This window comes from Dipodomys merriami, unplaced genomic scaffold (assembly GCF_024711535.1).
Source record: "Dipodomys merriami isolate MVZ:Mamm:240054 unplaced genomic scaffold, mDipMer1.0.p SCAF_41, whole genome shotgun sequence".
NCBI classification, from domain to species: Eukaryota; Metazoa; Chordata; class Mammalia; order Rodentia; family Heteromyidae; genus Dipodomys; species Dipodomys merriami.
In genome coordinates, this window is record NW_027205715.1 from 11,772,519 (window position 1) to 11,797,522 (window position 25,004).

The 25,004-nt window shown below is 45.5% G+C and overlaps 1 protein-coding gene across 1 annotated transcript in view; it reads right to left on the reverse strand.

The window, feature by feature from the left end:
• Positions 1 to 21,825, reverse strand: part of LOC138807039 (sphingomyelin phosphodiesterase 3) — a 91,599-nt gene extending 69,774 nt beyond the window's left edge. Inside the window, exon 1 of the mRNA XM_069992611.1 lies at positions 21,697 to 21,825. The gene's annotated coding sequence lies outside the window, so the exon portion shown is untranslated. The remainder of the gene's footprint in view (positions 1 to 21,696) is intronic.
• Positions 21,826 to 25,004: the final 3,179 nt, after the last annotated feature.

Below are 25,004 nucleotides of genomic sequence, written 5' to 3' on the forward strand. Positions count from 1 at the left end.
TCTGATTTCAAAGAAGATGATCTTCCTACTTCTCTTGTGTTAGCAAACTTGTAGGTGGAAGACAGAGCTGGGGGGAATAGTGAATGCATTTAGTGAAAGAATCGACCCTAAAGTATTTTGAGGCCTTGGGGAGCACTGTCCAGTAGAACTTTTGCTAATGATGGAAATATTCTATGTTTATATCCGTCCAGTGTGGTAGACACTAGCCACACATGGCCATTTGGCCCTTTACATGTGGCTAGTGTGAATGAAAAAATGGAAATTTTAATTCAATGTAATTTAATTCTGAATAGCTGTACATTGCTACTGGCTACCATCCTGGACCACATGAGCCCGTGGCTATGGGCAGACGTCAACAGGACGATTCTGGAGTGGGGACTGTGCGACACCTTTCCTTTGGATCACAGGAGTGGGATGGAGAACTGAAAATGAAGAGGGAGTGCTGGTGCATTGTGAGCAGTCACCTCCACATGTGGGAGCTAAGGCATTAAATCAGAGAAAGGAAGGAGGGAGAGAGTGGGCAGGACTGAGAGGAGAGGAGGGGCTTGGAAAGTGGGGGCAAGTACATGAGTTCACCTGAGGATGCAGTCCCTTGTTCCCTAGGATCAAGGCCCATAAATATAAAGATGAGGGGAGGGCTCAAGCTAATAGGCCTGCCCCAAAGGAAGCACCTTTCCAGTTGCTTGCCAGGATATCCTAGACTTCCTGTAAGCGTGTGTCCGCTTTCACCCACATCTCATTTCTTTGTTTGCTTTGGTAAATCTGAGCAACCTATGTCTCATCCAGGGAGCAGGAAAACAAACATCACCGTGGAGACAAACTCACTTGACTCCACTTACAGCGGCTAATGGCCCAAGATTTTCCAGTGTGAAGGCCCTTTTGCTTCTATGAGCATCGCTCAAGACAGTTTGCCCATGGAAAAAAAAGGCATTAAGAAGCCGAAGGCAATAAAGTGTGCATGATCAGAAAGACTAGGACAAATGCTTGATGGGTATGTGGAGGCCACACCTCTAATAGAAGAGGGCTGCCTCTGACAGCCGGTTCCACCTCTGCCTTGCAAACTGAATGTACCCTTACTTCTCCCCTAAAGGTTTGAGGGAATCAGGTTCAGCCATAGAAGGGCCTGGCTAATTAGTGTCTGAGGGGACTTCTTGCTTGAACTTTCAAAGGAGAAAGGAGTTTCATAGGCACCCATGGGGCTTTGATCTAAAAGAAATAGAAGGTCCTCTCCTCCAGTCCTGCCACTAGTGTGGACTTTCTGCTATATGTTTGAACATCGCCACCAAAACTCATGTTGAAATTCAATGCCCATTGTGAAATATTAAATTTGACCTAACTATGGTGTTTGAAGATGGGTCCTTTGGGAGGTAATAAAATTTAAGTGAAGCCATAAGAATGGGCTCTTTACTGCACACCGGTGGCTCACAGCTATAATCCTAGCTACTCAGGAGGCTGAGATCTGAGGATTGAGGTTCAAAGCCAGCCTGGACAGGAAAATCCGTGAGACCAAGTAATAGTGCTCAAAGCAATAGAGCACTAGGCTTGAGCACAGCTCAAGGATAGTATCCAAGCCCTGAGTTCAAGCCCTATAACTGACAAAAAAAAAGAAAAAGTATGGGTTTCCAATTGTCCTGTAGCTTTTTAAGAAGAGTTCTGTCTGGTCCTGTGATGCTCTGAACTGCCTTGGGACTTTGCAGGAAGTCTCCCCTAGCAAGAAAGTTAACATCAAATGTGACCATCTCATCTTGAACTTCACAGCATTCAGGTCAGAGCCATGAGCCCAATAAGCCTGCATTCTAAATAAATGACTCAGTCTGTGGTATTTTGCTATAGCAACAGAAAACACCCCACTCCAGTCATAACCTCCCTTTCTTTCCAGGAAAGCATAGGGACCATTTCTCAGAGAACACACAAGACTCAGCAAAGCCCACCATGGTGCCCATCTGCAAATACTTGGTGCAGATGTTCCTTCCTGCCTCTCCAGTCACGCTTTTTATTGACTGCAATGCCAGGACCATGGGTTGTAATTCTGTGGTGAGAATCAATTTCATAGATGTCAATAAACTAAAAGGAGGATTAATGCAGATGCCGAAGCTGAACATGACAGCTATTTTGGGTCAAGTCCATATTTCATTCCTGGATGGACTCTGGCTCACCCATCCTCCCCTTGGTCTGGCTATTCAGCCTTCATTCTGAATTCACTGCACTGCATTTGGTTCTGTGCCTATGGAGAAAACCTAGGCTAATTTTCACTTAGGCCGTGGGGCGGGGCAGGGAGGGGTGATGAAGGGGGGTGGAGGGGGCTTCTCTCCAAACATCCCATTGCTAATTGCAAGACCAACATAGAAGAGAATTTGGAAACCGCTCATGCAGAGTCATGTTGCTCTCGTGGCAATGTTTTCTGTTTGGTCTTCCCCTTCAGTCTGGGCCCATGTGCAGAATGGCTGGACCAGGAAACTCTCTTTATGGTCTATTTATTCAATTAATGTTAGATGCATCTCCATGTGGCCTTTGAGTCTTCGAGAGCATCATTTCCAGTGGCTGCAGAATGTCATGTCAAGTGGATAGACATGCATTATTTAATCATTTGCCTTCTGTGTGCATTATTGCTGCAAGCCAGGTCATCTGACCTGATTTGGGCTCATAATGAGCATTTGCCAGTCCCAGTGCAGGAGGGGGGCAGATTCAGAGGCGTTTATTCATGAAACATTTATTAACTGTCAACCAAAAGCAAGGCACTGTACCAATCAGTGGATATGGGTAAAGGGAGTAAGAAAATGTGGCCCTTAGTGCCCAGTTGCTTTAGAGTGTAAAGCAAGGAGGAAGCCCCCCAGGGCTCACCTAATGAAGGGGGCTGTTAGCGCTGCTGTCTCCCAGGAAAGTTAGGACAGGCCTTGTTTTGTGAAAATAGGTTCTCAAGTCATTGGAACTTGTCTTTTAGATGTTAGTGTACCCTTATTTATTAGTTACTGATGATAAAACATTAAAAATCAGGAGTGCTGGGCACTGGTAGCTCACGCCTGTAATCTTAGCTACTCAGGAGGCTGAGATCTGAGGATCGAGGTTCAAAGCCAGCCGGGGCAGGAAAGTCTGTGAGACTCTTATCTCCAATAAAAAAAACACCAGAAAAATGGAAATGGCGCTGTGGCCCAAGTGGTAGAGTGCTAGCCTTGAGCTGTAGAACTGAGGGAAAGAGCCCAGGCCCAGAGTTCAGGCCCCACGACTGACCAAAAAAAAAAAAAAAAATCCAGAGTAATAATTTACAAATGAATACACAATTGAATCAATTGTAATCAAACAGTGCCTTTAATTTTGTTTTGTTTCGGGGCTGGGAAGGTGGCTTAGTGGTAGAGCACATGCCTTGCATGCCAGAGGCCCTGGGTTCAATTCCTCAGCACCACATAAGCAAAAAGAAAAAAGCCAGAAGTGGCGCTGTGGCTCAAGTGGTAGAGCGCTAGCCTTGAGCTGAAGAGCTGAGGGACAGCGCCCAGGCCCAGAGTTCAGGCCCCACGACTGGACCCAAAAAAAAAAAAATTTGTTTTGTTTTGTTTTTTAGTGAGTTGGGAAAAGATATGGAGATGAAGCTGATCTGGAACTATACAAGACCTGGGGATTTTCCCCCCCCTGCATCTCAATGCATGGGACAGGAGTAAAGAGCCTGGGATCTGAGAATCATAACCGCTGCTTACTGAGCTCCTCCTGCAGGACAGACACCGTACCAGGCATTTTATTTAAAAATATACAGGCTCTGGCTCATCCTGTAATCCTAGCTACTCAGAAGGCCGAGATCTGAAGATTGTGGTTTGAAGCCAGCCCAGGCAGGAAAGTCCATGAGACTCTTATCTCCAATTAACCACTTGAAAACTGGAAATGAAGCTGAGGCTCAAAATGGTAGAATGCTAGCCTTGAGCAAAAAAAGCTCAGGGACAACACCTAGGCCCTGAGTTCAAGCCCTACAACCAACATACCCACACCCACCCACACCCACACCCACACCCCCCACACACACACAAATTCTGTTTGTTTTAACAGTTTATGGCAGATAATATTTCCTTCATTTTAACAAGAGGAGGTTATGAATTGGAAGAGTCAAGTGACTTGCAAGAAGTTACTTAGCAACATCTCTTCTGTAAAACCTGATAGTTGCATAGGATTTCATGAAGCCGTTTTCCCAAAGTCTAGTCTCATCACATTTGCCTTTCAAAATAAAATGGCATTGGGTAGAAATCCAAACTTAGGAAAGTTAAGAAGAATTATATGTAACGCTTTTAGAAAGCTTTCAAAGTGATTTACTTTCCAATGAGACTATGTACTTTGAGCTGAAATTGATAAGAATATAGGGTTCAAATTAGTACTTAAGTATATTTTTTGTTCATTTCAAAAGAGACTGTACCTTGTAGTTATAAAAGCCTTTAAATTAACAAACCACATCAGTGGTTTCATCCTCATTCATTTTACTGGCAGATTAAAAACTTCAGAGTATTTAGAGACTTTCTGTTCTGCCCTCAGAAGCCAGGAGGCCAGACCAGAAACCACTGACTGGCAAGTCTTAGAGGTGGGGTGGACTCTGTCCCTTGACTGTCCACACATCCAGAGATTCATGTATGCAGTGGGCACAAGAAAATCCAAAGAGCTGGGTGCCAGAGGCTCATGCCTATAATCCTAGCTACTCAGGAGGCTGAGATATGAGGATTGTGGTTCGAAGCCAGTCTGGGCAGAAAAGGCCTTCTAGACTTTTATCTCCAATTAACCACTCAAAAATCAGAAGTGGTGCTGTGGCTCAAGTGATAGAGTGCTGGCCTTGAGTCTCTTCATGAGACTCAGGAACAGTGCCCAGGACCTAAGTTCAAGCCTCATAGCTGAAAGAAAGAAAGGAAAAAAAAGAAAGAGAAAGAAAGAAAACTCAAAGAGTCCAGAGTGAATATCCTAAGTGTCAGGGCATCCTGGATCTGGCTTTTTAAATTCAACTTTGTTGCTTTTCTTAGGTGCTGAAATAGTTTATAATCCCATAAATCTGAGTGAGCCCTAGGTTTCATTTTTGGATGGCACAGAGTGGGCGACAATCTATTCTGATTCATTCGTGGGAACCTTCTACATTTGACTGGGGATGCCTTAATGTTCTCATCTCCACCCCCAGGGGCATTCCTGTCTCACACTCAATCATTCTTTGCCCCACCATCAGATGCTTAGAGGGGTCTGACTGGTAGTCATGTCCACCATTCCTGTCCCGTATCTATCCAATGCTTTCCAGCCTGTATGTTGTAGCCTGAAGGCTGGAGAGCATCTGTGATGTATTTGGGGCTGGAGATGAATCTGGGGGTCCTTCGCATGTAAAGGTGAGCTATGTCCCTCTATAAGATTAGGCAAGAGCCAGGCACCTATAATCCTAGCTACTCTGGAGGCTGAGCTCTGAGGATTGTGGTTCAAAGCTACCCTGGGCAGAAAAGTCTGTGAGACTCTTATCTCCAATAAACTACTCAGAAAAGGCCAAAGTGGCTCAAGTGGTAGAGTGCTAACCTTGAGCACAAAAAGGCTCAGGAACAGAGCCTAGGTCCTGAGTTCAAGCTCCAGGACTGGCCAAAAAAAAAAAAAATTAGACAAGGTTAGCTGGGGGCATGGGCAGAAAGGAAAAGGAAGGGATTCCAGATGTGTCTCATCTTGGAACAGTCGTTTTTGAGTTGCTAGTGGAGGATGGATGGAAAATAGAGAAGGCACAATAGAGGCAAGGGAGAATTTGGTATTCCTCACACTTGCCCCATGCCTGATCATTGAGAATCTATATGGGGAAGCTCCATAGATAAGAATGCACGAATGCCTAAAAGACAACTCCTAATTACTTGAGATCCTATTTTTAGGCAAAGAAAACAGTTTCAAGCAGGAAGTGACCCCCTCAGAAAGCCTGGAGATTTTAAGAGGCCCAGGCTATGCAGGGCTTGCTGGAATTCCTCACCTCTCCCCTTGTTTATTAGATTTACTCTAATCTTCCTTGACCATTTCTTCTTCTTCTTCTTTCTTCTTCTTCTTCTTCTTCTTCTTCTTCTTCTTCTTCTTCTTCTTCTTCTTCTTCTTCTTCTTCTTCTTCTTCTTCTTCTTTCTTCTTTCTTCTTTCTTCTTTCTTCTTTCTTTTTTTCTTTTTTTGCCAGTCCAGGGGCTTGAACTGTCAATAAGCCTTTTTTGCTCAAGGCTACCACTTGAGCCACAGTGACATTTCTGGCTTTTTCTGTTTAGGTGGTACTGAGGAATTGAACCCAGGGCTTCATGCATGCTAGGCAAGTACTCTACCACTAAGCCACATTCCCAGCCCCCTATATTATCTTAAATCTTGAAAATCATAACCCTTATGCTAGAAGGATGAGTCTTCCTCTATCTCTTTTTCTTTTTAGTTCATTTAACGTTTTTTATTGTTATTATAAAGGTGGTATACAGGGTGGTTACAGTTACATAATTTACTTCATTTTTTAAAGTTGTAAAATAGTATAAGATCACTAAAGAACACTGGAAGGAGAAGTGGAAAGAAAAAATTTAAATATCTAAATTCCAACCTTGTTAAACACACCAAATGTTAACATTTTGGTGTATTTTCTTTCAGTGGCTTTTCAGTGGCTTTGGGTTTTTTAAGTTGTGGTTATAATTATACTATACATAAAATATGTCTTAAATTTAACATTCGTATCACAAGCATCAATTTATGGTGATCTCTTAAAACATGCTGAAGACCCATATCAAAGTCAGTATCCACCTTTTAGTTCAATCTTCATGATATTACTCCTTTCTATTTTTATATATGTTTTGGCTACTTGATGTCAGGTTCTGAGAGTAGTATGCAAATTTATGCCCACAACTGTCATTTGGCCAGCTTCTTGTATTTCTTGTAACAGATTTTCCTCATGTATTTTGATGCTAAAGTACTGAGTGTACAACTGTTCAGAACAGTCATGCCTTCACAATTGCTCCTATGAATATAAAATTACCCTTTTTATCCTGCTTGACACTGCTTATTGCCTTAAATTGTGCTTTGTCTGATATAGCCACTCACGCTTTTCCTTTTGTTTGCATTTACCTGCTATAGCTTTGCCTGCCCTGGGAGCTGTTTTATTTTAGGTGAGTCTCTTGTATTAATTTAACCTGGGAACCTTTGTCTTCTGTCAAGAGAGTGTTAAACGATTACATTTATTGTCATAATCATTCCGGGTGGCCTCTTGTGTTTTCTGTATTTCCTTTTCTTTTCTGACTTTGGAGCCACCGCTGATAATTTCTTCTTTTCTCTTCTGCAGTGATTTGGGCAGGGAGACATCTTGTTTCTCACTCCACTGATCTGCCTTCTATTGCTTCCAAGGAGTGTTTTAATTTGTCTTTGTGTTCAGTTTCTAAGCAGCCCTGCTTATCTCAGCCGGCCCCTCTCATCTCCTTTAGTGAAGGCAGCATCCTCTGCAGAAGAGCTTTCAAGGCCCTATGTTGATTTTGCTTTGTTTGCTGAGTCTGGGAAGGGAGTCGGGCATGCTTAGAGCCGGAGAGAGGTGGGCTACTCTGAGTAGGTGCTTCCAGAGAGATGAGAGACAGCCAGACCCTCGCCAGGGGAGGAGGATGTTTGTCAATGGAGAGGATGGCAGAGGAAGAAAGTGTCATTACACTACCTGTGTTATGGAAGCCCCTTGTTCAGGCTCTGCTGGCTCTTGAGTGAGAAAGGCAGTCTGAGTAATGTAGTCCCAGCTGGTGAGGGTGAGCTCTTTGAAGAAGAGGGGTTGGGGCTGAGGGACCAGAGTGAGGGTACAGGGGACATGAGCTGGGTTTTTGACTAGACAGGTTGTTCAGAGTATATCAGACTCAGGCATGAAATACCCTACGTACGCAAACAATCTTTAAAAGACTTGTAAATGGCATTTCAGGAAAGGCTTTCTGGGTGCCTCTATTTGTCTACTGACTTAACAAGGCACAGCTCTAGCGTACTGTATTTTAAAACTCTCTATAGTACAATTAGCAGTTTAAAGTGGTTTACTTCTAAAAATGCTGGCATTTTTCAATTTATTAAGATGTTTGCTTCTCCAAATCCCCTAACACTAATGTGCTACTGTAGCCACAGATGGCGAGGTATAGGGTCTGGGAAAAAACAGGGTGGGGGCTGGCCTGAATTGATCAGACTGTCTGATGCCTAAGAAGGTCTATAGAGGGAAACACAGGCCAGGTAGGGCCTTGTCTTCTAGAGGTCTTCAAAGGCAGCTGTGGGCCTGACCTGACACCAGAAATCCTTTACCTGACTGAGTCAAGGCTTTCTCTTTCTTCCATTCCTCCCTTCCTTCCTCCCTCCCTCCCTTCCTCCCTACCTCCCCCCCCCTCCTTTCTCTTTCTCTGTATGCTTGTCCCTGGGCTCGAACTCAAGGCTTAAGTGCTGTCCTTAAGCTTTTGTGCTCAAGGCTAGTGCTCCATCACTTGAGCCACAGCTCCACTTAGTGCTTAATTGGAGATAAGAGTCTCATGAACTTTCCTGCCCAAGCTGACTTCAAACTTTGATCCTCAGATCTCAGCCTTCTGAGTAGCTAGGATTATAGGTATGAGCCACAGCACCTAGCCAAAGCTTTTCAATAGTGGCCTCAGGGACAGACAAGAGGTCAATCTGCTGATGAGAAGAAGGTAGGACAGCACAGCAGTGGTTAGTGCTTTGGCGGGGCCAGGCTAGCTTCTGGGGATGGTACAGCCAAATAGCACCTCAGGAGAGCTAGTCCATTTCCATTGGACACCAAAGGCTAATTCTTCACAGACACTGAGTTCCTGGGACCAGAATCCTAGCTATGATATCCTGGAACATTTCAGCCAGAATGAAGAGATAGCAGCACATAGATCTAGACAAGCAGGTGCCAAAGAGGCCTTTAGGGCTGGGACAAGGCCAGCCCTGGCCCCTGGAGAGCAAAGCCATCACTCTAATTCGCATGTCATTCTAGCCCACACTGTCAGGATGGCGCTGCCAAGCGATCAGAGAACCTCAGTTTAGGAAGCTAAGGACCAGAAATGGAAGTGTCCATCCCCACAGGTCCAAAGTTATCCAAAAGACCAATCTAAATTCCTTACAGCACCTCATATATTCCAGTGTGTTGGTTTTTTTTTTTTTCCTCCTCCTCATGTTCGTGTAAATATTCTAACTCAGATGTGAACATCTGGCCCCAGCACACAGAAATGTGTGTGTGTTTGTGTGTGTGTGTTTGTGTGTGTGTGTGTGTGTTCCTGCTGGCAAAATGAGTCCCTCTTCTATGCTCTGAGTGCTCTCTGCCCATCCCTTCATTATACCACTTATCTTGCTGCACTGTAATTATCTGTCTCCGTACTTGACTACTTAAGAACAGGAACATTTGGGCTGTGCTTTGTCCACAGTAGGCACACAATGGACTTTGTTAAATGAATGCTGATGAATTCACAGCCCTCCACTAAACTCTATATAGGTTACCACAGCTTGGGTCTATTAAATGTGCAGTCTCTCTATGATGGAAATGTTAATTACTCTAATTTGATTATTACAAATTATATACATATGTTGAATTATACTTCTTTAACATATACACAAATATAGTGTACCAATTAAAATGAATAACTTTAACAATTAATTTTTAAATTGTGTTCTAAAGGTTTAAGAATTGAAAAAAACAATAAAAAAAACCCTATACTTTGTTCAACATAGCATTCCTGTCTGGAGCAATGGCTGCTTAGACTACACTGCTTCCTGCTGCCCCTTGTGGTGGATGCTCTAATTGCAGGCAAAGGATCTCAAAAGTGCGTTTTCATTGTTTTTTAACACATATCTATTATGGGATCAAGGCTGGTTTCAAACTCACACTTTGCCTACCTAGCCTCTAGAGTGCTGCTCCATGAGCCTTCACATCTAGGTCTGCTTAGACCCAATATTAGATACGGTAAGTAAAATTTATGAGATCCAATTTGCCTTACCTGTTAGGCTACATTGTTCCAAAGGTGTAAGGAAGCACCTAGAAGGGTGGCCATTTCATTTGCACACTTCCTGCCCTGCACTCCTGTTCTATTACTACTACTACTAGTAGTACTCCTATTAATATTATTATTGTCAGCCATGGTGCTTGAACTCAGGGCCTGGGCACTGTCCCTGAGCTCTTTTGCTTACCACACTACTACTTTGAGCCACAGTTCCACTTCTTGTTTTTGAGTGGTTAATTGGAGATAAGAGTCTCATGGGGATTTTTCTGCCTGGGCTGGCTTTGAACCATGAGCCTCAGATCTCAGCCTTCTGAGTAGCTAGGATTATAGGCATGAGCCACTGGCACCCAGCTTTCTGTTCTGTTCTGTTTTAGAACAAGCCCAGAGTTCAAGCCCTATGACCAACAACAAAAAAAATGACTTCCTAAGGATAGAGATTGTCTCACCATTGCTCTCTCTCAAATTCCTAGCAGAGAGCTAGGTGTGAGAACGGCTGCCAAGCACCTACTGTGTGAGAGGGGCCACATCACAGACGCTTCCAACAACTGGCACATCAAAACCTTGAGTTCAGAATGATCAGGCAAAATGGGGGCTGGCTAATAAAGCTGCCTTGAGTAACTGCACAGCCCTACTTTCTGACACCCAGCTGTTCCAAACACCCATGAGTTATTATTCTTCTGATTCCCCAACTCGATTTTATTTTGTTCTTTAGGAGTCACTATCCAACCCTGGGGCATTTAGCATGTGTAGACACACATTCGTTGTTACCGAAGTCAACCGTTCATCATTTCTCATTAGTGAGATGTTTATAAATCCTAGGGACTTATCACTAGACAATCTGGCAAAAATCGTCATGGCCTTGGCCACCTCTGTATTTAGGCTTTCAGAACTGTGGAGGGCATTTGGAATCCTAGCCTGACTTTTCAAAGAAAACACAGTGAGGCACCATGATCTCTTTCATCTTCTATCATCTTGTACATCAAACCCCTCTTTTACTCATCAAGGGATTCTCTCAGAGCTGTAAAAGCCCCCCCCCCCTCCTCCACGGAACTGCAGGTGCCTCTTGGAAGAAGTGTTGCATCCATTCCCCGCTCCCTTCCTGTCTTTGTTTTCCATTGTTAATAGAAGCGTAGTCATGGAGAGAAATCTGGTGCAGATTGAGACTGCAGCCATTAGAACAGAAAAAGAGATTTTTCTTCTCCTCACCAGCCTGAAGAGAATGGGGTTTAGTCTCCAGCTCTGCTGCATATAGAAAAAATAAGCAGCATGTGATTGAGAGGTAGTCCAGAAAAATCTCCATTTGGGAAACAAGCCCTCTAACCTGGGAGGAAACCACTACTGACAAGTGCCCAAAAAAGGCTGAGATTTGCAATGACCTTGACTGATGCCCTCACCGTGTCCACCCTGGGAGGTAGCCGCTTGGGGAAGTGTCACTGGGAACCACACACCAAAGGACCTTTCTGCACAGGGAGATGAGTTCAGCCCAGGGAGCAAACCTCCTGTGTCTCCTCATAGAGGAGGGCTCTCCTAAGCTTTGTGCTTGGGTTTGGGCTCCACAGCTGTGCTTGGCATCTGTGCTTCCTGGCAGTCCCTGCTCCCCGCCACTTGACACAAGCAGCAGACCTTGCATCAGGCCACCCATCCTTCTCCCTCCAAGGGCTTTTGTGAAGAGAAAAGGCCATGCAAATTCTTTGCAAAGTGAAGAGCTGGCCAGTGGCACTATTTGGCTAGGCCCTCCATGAGTTCTGGCTTTGGGCATGCTCAGTGAGCAGGCTCAACACTGCCTCAAAATGCCTACATTCCATGAGATGCCACAAACTGGTAGTTGGAGATTTTCCATATCTTTCTTTGCCTATGAACACATTTGGTTCTCTAATACTTGTTATTCTGATGACCAAAGATATGTGTGTGTGTGTGTGTGTGTGTGTGTGTGTGTGTGTGTGTGTGTGTGTGTGTGTGTGTGTGTGTGTGTGTGTCCTTGGACTTAAACTCAGGGCCTGGGCTGTCCTTGAGGTCTTTTTTTTTTTTTTTCCTCAAGGCTGACACTCTTATCACTTGAGCCATAGCTCCACTTGTGGCTTTTTGTTTTGGTGGTTTATTGGAGATAAGAGTCTCACAGACTTTCCTGCCCCAGGCTGGCTTCATGTAGCAATCCTCAGATCTCAGTCTGCTGAGTAGTTATGATTACAGACATGAGCCACAGATGTCTGGCTATTCAAGTCTTTTTAGATATCCACTTCCTATAGAAACTCCTATCTTCATTTTCTCCTCACTCTATTCATCCCTCAGCATCTTTCCATATTGTACCCACTCCTGAAAAACAAGCAGAAGATCTCCCAACAAGTGCCCTCCCTCAGATAGTTATCACTCTCTCCTTCAAATAGTTATTGCATTCCTGCTAACCTTGAACCTTGATCAGAGTGGTTAAGTGCATGCTGTGCAGTCACGTCACCTAAGTTGAGGTCTGGGTTATATTTATTTATAGAGTGGTAGAGCGCTTCCCTTGAGCTGAAGAGCTGAGGGACAGCGTTCAGGCCAAGATTTCAAGCCCCACCACCAACAAAAAGAAAGGAAGGAAGGAAGGAAGGAAGGAAGGAAGGAAGGAAGGAAGGAAGGAAGAAAGGAAGGAAGGAAGAAAGAAAGAAAGAAAGAAAGAAAGAAAGAAGGAAAGAAAGAAAGGAAAGGAAGAACAAAAGCTGAAAGTTACTTACCCAACAAAATCACATATTTGGTGAGGAAAATGAAATTCAGACTCTTAGACAGCTTTCCTGCTACCATAGCCAATCCTCTTTAACCCAGACTCCTGTGGTTACTTCAGCCTTTGATCACTGGTTTACTGTGCATACGCGTACCACTCCTCTCCCTAGCCTAACCTTGAGGATCCTTCTAGGGAAAAGATTCTCAAAAATACATCCCTCCCCCTGGCCTCCAGCTCCACACTGTTCAGCATTTTTTGAGTCAACAAAAGAGTGAATGCTTGGGAAACCATGCACACTTCAAGAACCACATGATGTCCAAAGGACTTGGCACTGGCACTTGGTCCCTTAGGGATAAGAGTTTATCAACAAAACCAGGAATGAGCCTGAATCAAGATCCATCTAATCTATCACACTTCGACCTAGGAAACCCAACTGTATTAGTCTTCAGCTCAAACTTCCTGTGGCACTGACTGAGCTGAATGTCTTTGCTTTATAGTCCAACATGCTCTGTTAACCTAAGCTTAAAGTATATTTCAACAGTCTAAAAGGCCAACCTTTTATGACAATTATTCCAGTCTTTTTTGAAAATGCCAATTTTTGAAAGAAGGCATGGTCAAAAACAGTAACAATGGGCCTATGGCCTGTCCTACAAGGTAAGTAGACATGATTTTGAAACTTTGGCTTCCAGAGCTATGTCTCTTCTAGTCATTCATTCATTCGTTTGTTTGTGCTGATCCTAGGGCTTGAACTCAGGGCCTAGGCATTGTCCCTGAACGTTTTTGCTCAAGGCTAGTGCTTTACCACTTGAGCCACAGCTCTATATCCCAGTGTTTTTTTTTGTTTTGTTTTGTTTTTTTGTTTTTTTGGGTCCAGTCATGGGGCCTGAACTCTGGGCCTGGGCACTGTCCCTCAGCTCTTCAGCTCAAGGCTAGTGTTCTACCACTTGAGCCACAGCGCCACTTCCGGCTTTTTTCTTTTTGCTTATGTGGTGCTGAGGAATCGAACCCAGGGCCTCATGCATGCAAGGCAAGTGCTCTACCACTGAGCCACCTTCCCAGCCCTATTCCAGTGTTTTGCTAGTTAATTGGAAATAAGAGTCTCACAGACTTTCCTCCTAGGCTGGCTTCGAATCAGGATCCTTAGATTTTAGCCTCCTGAGTAGCTAGGGTTACAGGCTTGAGTCACTGACGCCTGGCCATGTCCTTTCTTTTTAAAGCAAAATTGCATGGACAGTGCTCCTAAACACCAAGGCCAAGATGTCAAAACTTCAGGCTGAGCATGATGGAGAACAATGTCCATTTTGCTATCTGCCTCCTCTCCCAGAGAAAGAACTTCCTATGTGCTAATTCAACAGAGAACATATAAATTTGTGTAGAGTGTGCTCAGAGCTATGGAGACAACCCTACATTTTTGCATAGACACATTTAATTCTGCAAAACTGTCCTTTCAGCCCCCTCACAGACCAAGTGAGGATAGGAAAGAAAGCCGGCAGAATTGTTGAAAAGGCTCTGGAAATGGTGATCAGAAAATTCTCTGCCAAGAACAGAGAGCTCTCTATTAAGAAGTATCTGAAGTCCCCTGTAGTAATAGCTACTACTATTTATTGAGTGCCTACTATGTACTAGGTATTTTATTTGCATTATCTTACTTCCTCCTTACCATAACCTGCAAAAGAGCTAGTATCATCTCCATTTTGCAGAAGAGGAAACCACGGCTCAGTGGTCTTTTTTTTTTTTTTTCCTTTCTTTCATTTTTATTAGCATAGACTCAGTGTTTGGACCAAGGCCTATGGGTGTGGTAAAATGATCTTGACCTCGGGTATATTAGGTTCTTGTCCAGGAATTTTCCCCAAAAGCACAAGGCTTTCATTCCCCTGAGAAAGCCTGGAGTCCAGAAGACTCAAGAGTTCTTGAGACATCTGGAACGAGCATCCTCTAATCATTCTCTTTCTTCCTTAACTCATTAGCAGAAGTCAAGACCTGTGCATAATGCAGTTAGTTAATTTGCTTATTCATTGTATGTTTATGTAAATGGCTTGAAATCTTCCCTCAACATCATTTGCAAGAAAACATGGCCCACATCATGCTAACTCTTGACTTAGCAAGTGTTTTCAATCATGTTGTAACTTTTAACTCTTGCTTATCTGAAAATTGCCTATTTGTTCTCCTTCCTGTTGCTCCTGTCCTTTAAGATTCTACAACCTTCCTTTTGAACAATGGTATTTAGTCAATCTTACCTGTGGACCAGTTACTGGTTTAAGTAGTCTAACATTTTACTCACAACCCTAGGTGGCAGCCTCTTCATTGTCATTTTACAGATGAGGAAATGAACGCTTAGACTCACACAGCCCAAATGGGACATCCAGAGTTTAAACTGGCTGATTACAAAATCTACTTGGCTAAGTGCTGGTTTGTGAAGAAAAATCCCTCCCCAATTCCTCCATATAATTGGTGCTAGAGATGGAACCCAGGCCTTGCACATGCTAGTAGGTAAGTTCCACGACCGAACTGCACCCCTAACTGCCATATATTTTCCAAAGGCTACATCTGAAAAGTAAAAAAGCCAAGTGAAATTCATTTTAATAGTATATTTTATTTTATTTTTGGAGGTACTAGGGTTTGAGCTCAGAACTTCATGTTTGCTAGAAAGGTGCTCTACTGTTGAGTCACGTCTCCAGCCCTTCTTTATGCTGGTTATTTTTGAGATAGGGTCAAGCTTCTTGCCCACGAATGCACCTGGGTCTCCATGTTCCTATTTTCTGCTTTCCATTATAGCTGGGATGACAGGCCCACACCCACCCTGCCCAGTGTCTTCCACTTCAAGTCTTTTAGATTTGCCTGCCCAACTTAGCCTTGAACCCTAGTCCTCCTGATCTCAGTATCTCAAGATCTAGGATTACAAGTGTCAGCCATTGGTTCACAGCTTACTTTTAAACACATTGTTTCAACCTGTAACATTTCAAGTGTTCAATAGCTAGCTAGGGGCTACCATATTGGACACCACAGACAATACTTAATAGTTTTCCTCTTTTGTGTTTGTTTCAAATTTAGGTTTTGCTGTGGAATTGGATCATATAAGGCTGTGATCATGGAAATGTGCCCTTTGAATCATGTGATGAGCAGAGCTGCAGTTTAGGACAGTGGAAAGAACGTGCATTAGGTGTTGCGAAACCCGTTTCTAAGCTTTACCTTTGCCACTAACTGGAGATGAGGCCAGAGCAACCTTCAAATTCCCTTAGCCTCTTTCTTTATGATAAAAAGGAGATCATGGTTTGCGATTATTAAGATTCTTTTCATTTCTTCAAAAACAAAAACAACTCCTGCTAGCAGCAGTACTCCTTTTAGAGTTTCTGCATCGTTTCCCTGTTCCACTCAATATTTCTATATGTCAATTTAGCTTATGCTAAGTTGGTTTTGTGTTTCCTGTGTGCAGTTCTATGCCTGGCACATTGCAGGCACAAGAAATATGTGTGGAATAAATGTAAAACCAGTTCTCCTTTGGGGGACTCTGGGTCCCCTGGTTATTGCCAGAATAACTAAAGCAGCCTTAGCAATGAACGCCATGTTTTGTTTCCTTCATTATATTGGGTGAACATCTTGACAATACAAGCTTTCTGAAGACTTAAAAGCTATTTCCTGATTATGTTAGCAAAGGAGATGGTATTCAACCTTAGGCAGGCCTGCCTAGAGACCCCTACAAATGGTGTCTTATTACATGCTGTTCTAATGCGGAGAAGAGTTCATTAATGACTCTAAATAAGAAAACAATCAAATCTGTCCACAGTCATATGAGTCAGAGCAGACCAGATGGGGAGCCAGGTCCTCAGCCTCCAAGTGCCTTAGGGAAACACAAAGCAGCCTTCCTGTCTTGCGTCAGAGCCTTGCAAAGCCCCAGCCTAGAAGGGACAGAAATCACTCCGAAATGGGATGAAGATCCAGTCTGAGGGAAGGCATTTTCTTGAAAGAGTAGGCCTTCTATCTGAGTGTTATGCAGACCAATGCCCAGCGAAAAGAAAAAAAATCTATTTCTTTCTGCCCACTTTAGATGCCCAAGGGTACATTTATTGAATGGGGAGGTTCTTGAACACAAGCTCCTGTGTGTGGTAAGACTGGAGCAGTTGCTACTGCTACCCTAGGAGAAATAGAGGACAGGAGGTTTGCCAGCTTCCAAAAAGTCTGGCAGCCACAAGTGAAGGTAGAGCAGGGCTGGATGATAGAAGCACAGGCATGAATGTCTTACTTTCTCTAAGTAAGACAAAGAAAAGTTTTATTTAGGTGTTAGAGGCATTGTGTGAAAATGTGAGAATGAGAAGAAGCGAAAGACACTTCCTAACAATATCCAGGTATCCTCAGCGTTGAAAAGGGAAGCTAGAAAATAAAGATAAACTCTATTGCTTTGCTTCTATATGCACTGTCTAAAAATAGCCTTCTTAGAGCTTTTGTGTGTGTGTCCTTGCTTTCTTAAAAAGAAAAAAAAATCATTCACTTCGCCAGCATTGAGAACTGACTTCCTGTGAAAATGTTCCCCTCTAGAAAGAAAGTCTTGGGCTGCTGGTCATGATGGAGATTACACTGCCTTCTATGGTAACAGTGTTGAGGCAACAAGCCTTTTACAAGGATAAGACAAAGAATGGCAATATTTTTTCTGAACTTGAAAGTACTCTATGATTTATGTCTGAATCCTAGTTAGTCCCCAATTCCTCTAAAATGTGGCTAGAACCAAATTGTCTATAGGACAATCCAATAATTCTATTTTGTTTCTATAATAGTAGTAGGGAAAGACATGTCAAGGGTATGTGTGTGGGAGAGGGTGTTGCTAGAGTTTAAGAGAACTTGGTGGACCCTAAACTTTGTAATCTTTTCTTTCAAACCTTTGTTTGCACTTACCTCTCAGAGCTGTCAGGGTTAAATACATTCTTGCATGCAAAGAGCCTGACTCAGAAAATGTTTCCTCTTATTATTAGCTTGTAATTCTTTAAATAGGGATTGCCAAGGGGTTCATTCAAAGTGATGCAGTAATCCTCTACAGCTCTGTTTCCTCCTGTTCCCTTCTGTGATCCGCTCCAGGGAAAGCCTCACCGAAGCTATGGTCCTAAACGCTTCTTGCCCTGTAATCCTTCCTACAAGGCAGGCTGAGGCCAGTATTCCAGAACCTTGGACAGCTCCGCTTCATAGCTGCTCAGGGTCTGCTTTTCTACCAGGAGGAACCTGGGGAATCCCAGGTTCTAATACAGGGAATCCTGTATTAGAGCAGAGATTTGGAATTTCTAAGACTACAGTCTTAACTCCCAGCATGCATACTGTCATTTACATGCTCGCTGCCACGGGTATTCATGCAGAGATTCTTCAATCTGACCATCCCTCCTGGAAATTTCTAAGGATCCTTTCTTCAGAAAGCCTTAACTCCACCCACAATGTTTACTGAACCTTAAGAGTCCATTTTTCCTTCCCTATGAACTTTAAGACTTTTTTTGAGCCCCAAAAGAACAGAAATGCCACCCACATCCTTCCTGTATCTGCTGATATTTAATTTGTTTGGCTTCAGTACAAGGATTAAACATTCTTGATTAATGTCAAGTGAAAGCAATAATGTATGAGCATGAGGAAATGTTTTACAAGACAAAGATTCAGGTACGAATTAAAAGAAACATAAAATAATGTTATTGCCTGTAGGTGATGTGAAACACTATTCTCTAATCAGGATAAGCAGGTGGTTCAATTTATGAAGCAATTTAGCTTTTCACTCTAATGCAGAACACAACACACTATATATGCAGTCACTTTCTGAACAGGCAAGGAAGAAATTAAGTCCTATTTTTACTTTATGATACTGAGTCACGTAGTTCAATGCAAATCACATGGATGCCAAAGTCAGAACAATACCAGGTATTTAAATACCTCCTCTCCTTTGAGGAGCTCTAACAATTTTGTGACAGCGTGAAATACCTTCAGAGTAACTCCAGAAGAGACACATGCCATCAAGCAGGCTTTAGGACTGAGTATGCCTCATCCATCTCCCCCACTCCCATCACCAGCCTGGGAGAATCAGTGTTCACAGCTTTCTGCACTTAGTAATAGCCTGCAGATGTCTGCATTTTCTAGGCCACATTATCATTGAGGAAAATAAGGCTTGTCTTTGAAAAATGTGTTATTGACTAATATTTAATAATGAGGAAGAGAAGAGGATAAAAGTGGGAAAGGGGAAAAAAAGAGAAAGGAACAGAAGAGGCATGGGAGAGACCCATTTCTAACCTCATCAGACTTGCTAAATATTTGCCATGCATCATGAAGATGGATTTGAGGCCCACCTTCAACTGGACAGAAATACAGCCCTTCAAGCCCTATGTTTTTAAGTTCTGTAGTGCTAAGGATAGCAATTCTACTACTTGAACTTGCTGGAAGGATCTATAGATGACTAAGGTCAGGGTGTGTGTGGCTAAGTGGGAGAGTGTCTCGCATGCATGAGGCCTTAGGTTTGATCCTCAGCAATTAAAAAATAACCCTCAATGCAAAACCAAAGCAGATCAAGATTCCAAAGGTAGATGGAGAAATAACCCAAAGAAAAAGGTTTGAGGTTGTAGCTAATAGCCGCCCACACCTACTCTTGAGTATTGGTTGTCAAATTATGCCTTGGTTTGACATCCTCCCAGCAGAGGGCGCTGTGGATACTGACTGTGGCTTCTTGAGGGGACTGGACCAGGCAGGCTTGGTTCCACTGTCTGGTATCTGTGCTTCCACTGCCACCCTCTAGCCCCAAGTCCTATCAAAGGGAGATTATCACAAAGGAGATTATCAAAGTGCCTTTGGCATAAAAGAGCTGTGAAAGTGGGGTCAACTGCCAGGAGTGGGAGGGTCTGGAAGGTTCTGCTCATCCTGTGGGGGTATTCACTTGTAGTGGAATCCATGTCTCCCTTCTGACCTCTCTGCTATTGTACCTGCTATTTCTGAGATTGAATGTGACTACCAGTAACCACAGTCCTGCATCCCTTCCAGACATGGTTGGAGGCCAAAGTGACAAAAGTTGTCTGGCCACATACATCATAAAAGGGACCCTGCAGACAACCCCCCATAGGCTTGGGAGCCTGTGATAGTGATGAGGCAGAACCCATTACAGCAAGAGGGTTGGGAAGGGTAGGGCCCTGGTGAGGATGTTCAGGTCAAACTTGAAGTGCCAGAAGGGCTGAAGAGGACTCCTCATCCTTGTGAAATCCTTCTTGCTGGGCCATATCCAGGATGCAGGCTAGGCTCAAGACAGCCTGAAGCATCTAGGTCATTACCGTGGCTTGGAGAGCTGAAGGGGTGATTGTCATTGCCCTAAGCAGTATCCAAGCCTAGCAGTAAGTAGTTCCACCTTCCTCTCTGTGTCTCTGTCTCTTTCCTCTCACACACAGCCAGATGCACAGGTTTACCATGACACACACGTGAATGACACACTGGAGCCCACATTGGCAATAGTCACTCAGTCACAAACATTCACACTCACCCTCAGACCCAAACCATCACTCACACACACACACACACACACACACACACACACACACACACACACACACACACACACACACACATCCCAGAGCCAAATTTGACCTAATGGGATGGGGGGAGGCACTCCGAATGCCCCCTCCGGACCCTGGCCCACTCCTATCCCTCCAACCCCCGGCCCCTCCCACAACGGAGAGCCAGGGGGGCGGTGGGGGCGTGGGAAAGGAGGAGGGTGTGTGGCATTGCACCCTGCCCCGGCGCAGCCTCCACCTCCCTCGGGATTTTCCATCCCGGCTCGCGCGGGCCCGCGAGGAGCAGGAACGCTTTGTCTCCGGCTCGGCTCCTGGCACGTTTCCTCGGAAGCTGCCCGTGCCGCGCCCGAGCCTCCCCCCGCCCCGGCTTCAGCCGCGCCCCTGGCCCAGCCCGCCGCGCACGCCCGCTAGTGCGGCGACCGCCGCTTTGTCCTCGCGTGGATGCTTGGGCAGAGTGCGACAACCCAGCACCCCCGGGAGCCGATGTCCCCCGGGAGACCGCATCTGGGGCGCGCCTCCGTCCCCCCCCCCCCACCGCGGCGAGCCGAGCATCCCTCGAGGATCCGTGGCCGCGGGGGGGGGGTGGCAGGGTGGGGTGGGGGGGACGGACATCGACCCGGAGCTACGGGATGTTTGCGAGGGGACGCGCCCCGTCCTGCCCCGCACGTGCCCATGGGAGGCTGGCGGACTCCCCGCTGGGGTGCAGAAGCTCGGATTCTCTGGGGTGTGGCGGGGCGGGCAAGAGTGGTCTCCATTCCTACGGATCGGGCCCTGGATCCACGTGGAATAGAGCCTGGGAGCTAGGACCGGGGTGGGGAGGGGTCCCTCAGACACTCTTACTTCTTCTTACCCCTCACCCCCACCCCCAGGCTACTCAGATCTTGGGCCGAGCACGGAGGACTCTGAGCATCCATTGATGCTTTTCCTTTATGAGCAACTCTGAGCAAGGTGGGGAGGGGTCTCCCGACCTCCCCCTTCCCCCTGCAAACGTCAATCTTGCTCACCACAAAAAAAAAATCCTAGGGGGGTACAAGTGTCAGGGAGAAGAGCCCCCGCTTTACAAAACCTTGGCTGCAGGAGGGGGGGGGTCCTCCCTTACAACTCGAACCCCAGGAGAGTCTGAGCCGAGGGGAGGAGTCCCGCGGTCTCATCCATCGTTTCCAGATCCCTTTGTGGGGAAGGGTCCCCTGCCCCTCCCCCCCCCCCAATCCCTCGGGTCCCCCAAACACCTCCTCCATCCTCAGCAATCCGAGCAGCCTCGACTTCAGGCGTTGGGGAAGGGAGGCTCCGAGCCTTCCATGCTCTCCCAGGAGAGAGACGGGGAGAGGGTCCTCCAGCCCTCGCCCCTTACACTCTAGAACTCCCTCCACCGTCAAACCTAACCCAAGCTGCTCCGCCCTCGGGCACCCCGCCACCGGGAGGCCCGCGGCCAGTCAGCAGCTCTCCAGGACAGATGGTCTTGAGAGCGGCGAGGACACGTCCCATCAACTCCCCAGGCTCCCCTTCACCCCTCCCCAATGAAACAAAAGCAATTCTTGCAGCACCCACCTCAAGAAAGCTGTCAGTGCCCGGCGGCAGCGCACCCGGCGCTTCCCGAGTCCTCACTGCCGCGGCTTTCCGGCGGCGGCTCTAGCTGCGGCAGCGGCTGCGGCTACCGCGGCTCTCGCGTCCGGAGCCTCCCTCGGACTCAGCACCTGGAGCGGCGAACAGCTCCGCGCCTCATTCCTCTGACTCCGCCCCTCCCGCGCCAACGTAGCCAATGGAGATTCAGGCCCCGCCCAGGAGGCTTCCCATGGGTGGGGACAACGTCTCCTGTCCCTCTGGCCCCGCCCTCCCGTTCCTGAGTCTGTCAGTAGGGACCACATTCCCCAGAGACAATCAGTTTTTTTGCACAGCCTTCTGGGACTTGTAGTCTTAATGCCGCTCATGCCCAGGCCCGCAAACAGAAATGGACTGCATTTCCCAGAGTGCATTGAAGAAACCCAGGCGCGGAGGAGGGCCGAAGAACTGTTTCCATAGCAAAACGACCGAGCCGGGATGGTTGGCCGCGAAGTTGGGGCAGGCCTGGTGACCCCCGAAGAATCAAGGATCGAGGGTCTCGGTCAGGATCAGCCTTTTGGGAGTATATTTCTATCCTTTTTTTTCCCCCCCTCTATTCCCATCTCGGGACCTTAGGCCTCACTTTTCCTATCAGGAAAGAGGGTTGTGGAGACGTTCTTCCTCGTACTTACAGTGGTGAAGGGAGACAAACCCAGGACCAGCTACTAAGTTGTTTTTTTGTTTTTTGTTTTGCCAGTGCTGGGGCTTGAACTCAGGGCCTGGGCACTGTCCCTTAAGTTCATTTGCTGAAAGCTAACACTCTACCACTTGAGCCAAAGCACCACTTTCGGCTTTTTCTGGCTTTTTCTGTTTATGTGGAACTGAGGAATCGAACCCAGGGTTTCATGCATTCTAGGCAAGCACTCTACTACTAACATATTCCCAGTCCCGCTACTTTGATTTTTGACCAACAAAGATGAAGAAGGATAGAGGAGACCATCCCATTGTACTCAGCTTTTATCTCTATCTTAGTCTTGATCTTGTCATACAGGAGCACTTCACTTTTGGTCACATTCCTTGGGCCACCAAGATCTTTCCATGTCATCTCCTTGCCACCACTCTGGATACTGTAGCATCTCTCCCAGGGCAGCCTGATATAGGGAGCTGATTAAACCTCTTCACGAGCTCCCAATGCCTCTGGAATCAAGCCCACATTCCTCAGCATAGCTGGAAAGGACCCCCAAGGTCTGGACTCCACCTTCTTGCAAAATTGAACTTCTGTGGAAACTGGGAAACCTTAAACACCCTTTTTCCTCTCACTCCCATGGGCCCCTCCACCCTACCTCTAGCTAATTCAACACACTTCAAGTCCAGCCTAGACACTGTCTGTTTTGTGAATAGATATTGAGCTATTTATACAGATATTTGTTGGAAATTAAGGGAAATGTACCTGAACTTTATTCACATACACTTCCAAAGTCCTGATTTCCTAAAGTTGGGTATTTCCCATTGTTGAAGATGTTCAGCTGAAGTACGTTACTCCTTGACATGTTTTTGTCATTCGTGACATTAGATTTGGCTGAGATTGCCTGAATGCTCTGAGGGCCCTTCTAATCCTATGATGCTAGATATTAGTATTCATGCCAATTACTCCTTTCAATTATGCCATAAATGTCATCAGTTCTTCATGATCCTCTATTTCTAGCTTTTGGCCTTGATTCTTCCTGTGCCTAAATACCCTATTTTCTCCTCCTTTCCTCTGGAAGATCTGTTCCTGTCAGTTATGAAGTGAGAGACAGCCTGAGCTTCATGCCCTGCTTGCACCCTCTGCCCAGAATCATAAGGCCCAGTGGTGTCATCCTACCATCTCAGGTAACATTTTCCCAAATCTTTCCCCACTAAAGGTGTTGATTAAATGGTCCAATTAATCCCATATGTTTCCTTTGTCACTCCAGAAGTTTTTGGGTGTATGTTAGCTGAACCATTTTTGGAAGAATGCTTTAATATATAAGAATAATTAATCCATGGTCAAAAAGGAAGTAACCCTCTCTCTCTCTCTCCTCTCTCTCTCTCTCTCTCTCTCTCTCTCTCTCTCTCTCTCTCTCTCTCTCTCACACACACACACACACACACACACACACACACATACACACACACACACCTGAGACAAAGCAACCATATCATCCTTGAATTGGTGACAGCTGAGGAGATGTTAGGCTTGGAGAATGAAGAAAATGGATGACATTAAAGGAAGAACTAACAGGACTTCTAAGAATTGCGGTAGAAGGGATTTGGTCCTGGCTAGCCATGAAGGAAACTGGATAAACAGATAGGGTCTCATTTCCAAGGCTGAGAAAATTGCAAGGAAGTAGAGGGAAATGGGGTGTCCTGAAGCTTAGTGTCTAATCTTGGGGATGCAGCGAGAGCAGAGGCTGCTGGAATAGCAGGTACGAAGACTATGCCACAAGCAGAGGATCAGAGGCTACCAATGAGGCTGCTTGGAGCCAGATCCCTTTGGAGGTTAGTTTAGCTCTTCAGAAGTAGTCTAGGATTAAGGGTGTAGCTCAGTGACAAAGCACTGACCAGCATGTTCAGGCTCTGGGTTTGATCTCTAGTACTGCTGGATATGGTTGCTTATGTCTGTCAGCTATGGGGGAGATAGAGAATGAGAGAATTGTGGTTCAAGATCAGCCTGGGAAAGGGAGAGCTATCAAGACCCTATCTCAAAGAACAATCCATGTATAGTGGTTCATGCCTGTGAACCCAGCTATTTGGAGATTGTGAGTAGGGGGAATGGAGGTGTGTTCAAAGCCTTGAACAGCCAGGCATCTGCGGCTCAGATCTGAAATCCTACCTACTCAGGAGGCTGAGATCTGAGGATCACAGTTCAAAGCCAGCCCAGGCCAAAAAGTCCACATGACACTCTTATCTCCAATTAACCACTCAAAAAATGGAAGTGGAGGAGCTGCGCCTCAAAGTGGTAGAGCACTAGCCTTGAGCAAAAGAGCTCAGGGATAATGCCCAGGGCCTGAGTTCAAGCCCCATGACCAAAAAAGAAAAGCAGATCTTATTGGTAAATAGGGCAAAAAGGACTGGAGGTGTGACTCAAGTGGCAGAACCCAGAACAAGGCTCTGAGTTCAAAGCCCAATAAAACACACATATACACACATATACACATAACACATGTGTGTTGATTTTTCAGGAAATTATTACAAATAGGAAAAAGTCAAGCTACTTAACTCTCTCAGCTCTCAGAGACTAGACTATTATCTGCCTAACTACATAGAGTCTCTTGAGTCATAAGTGCTGTTTACTG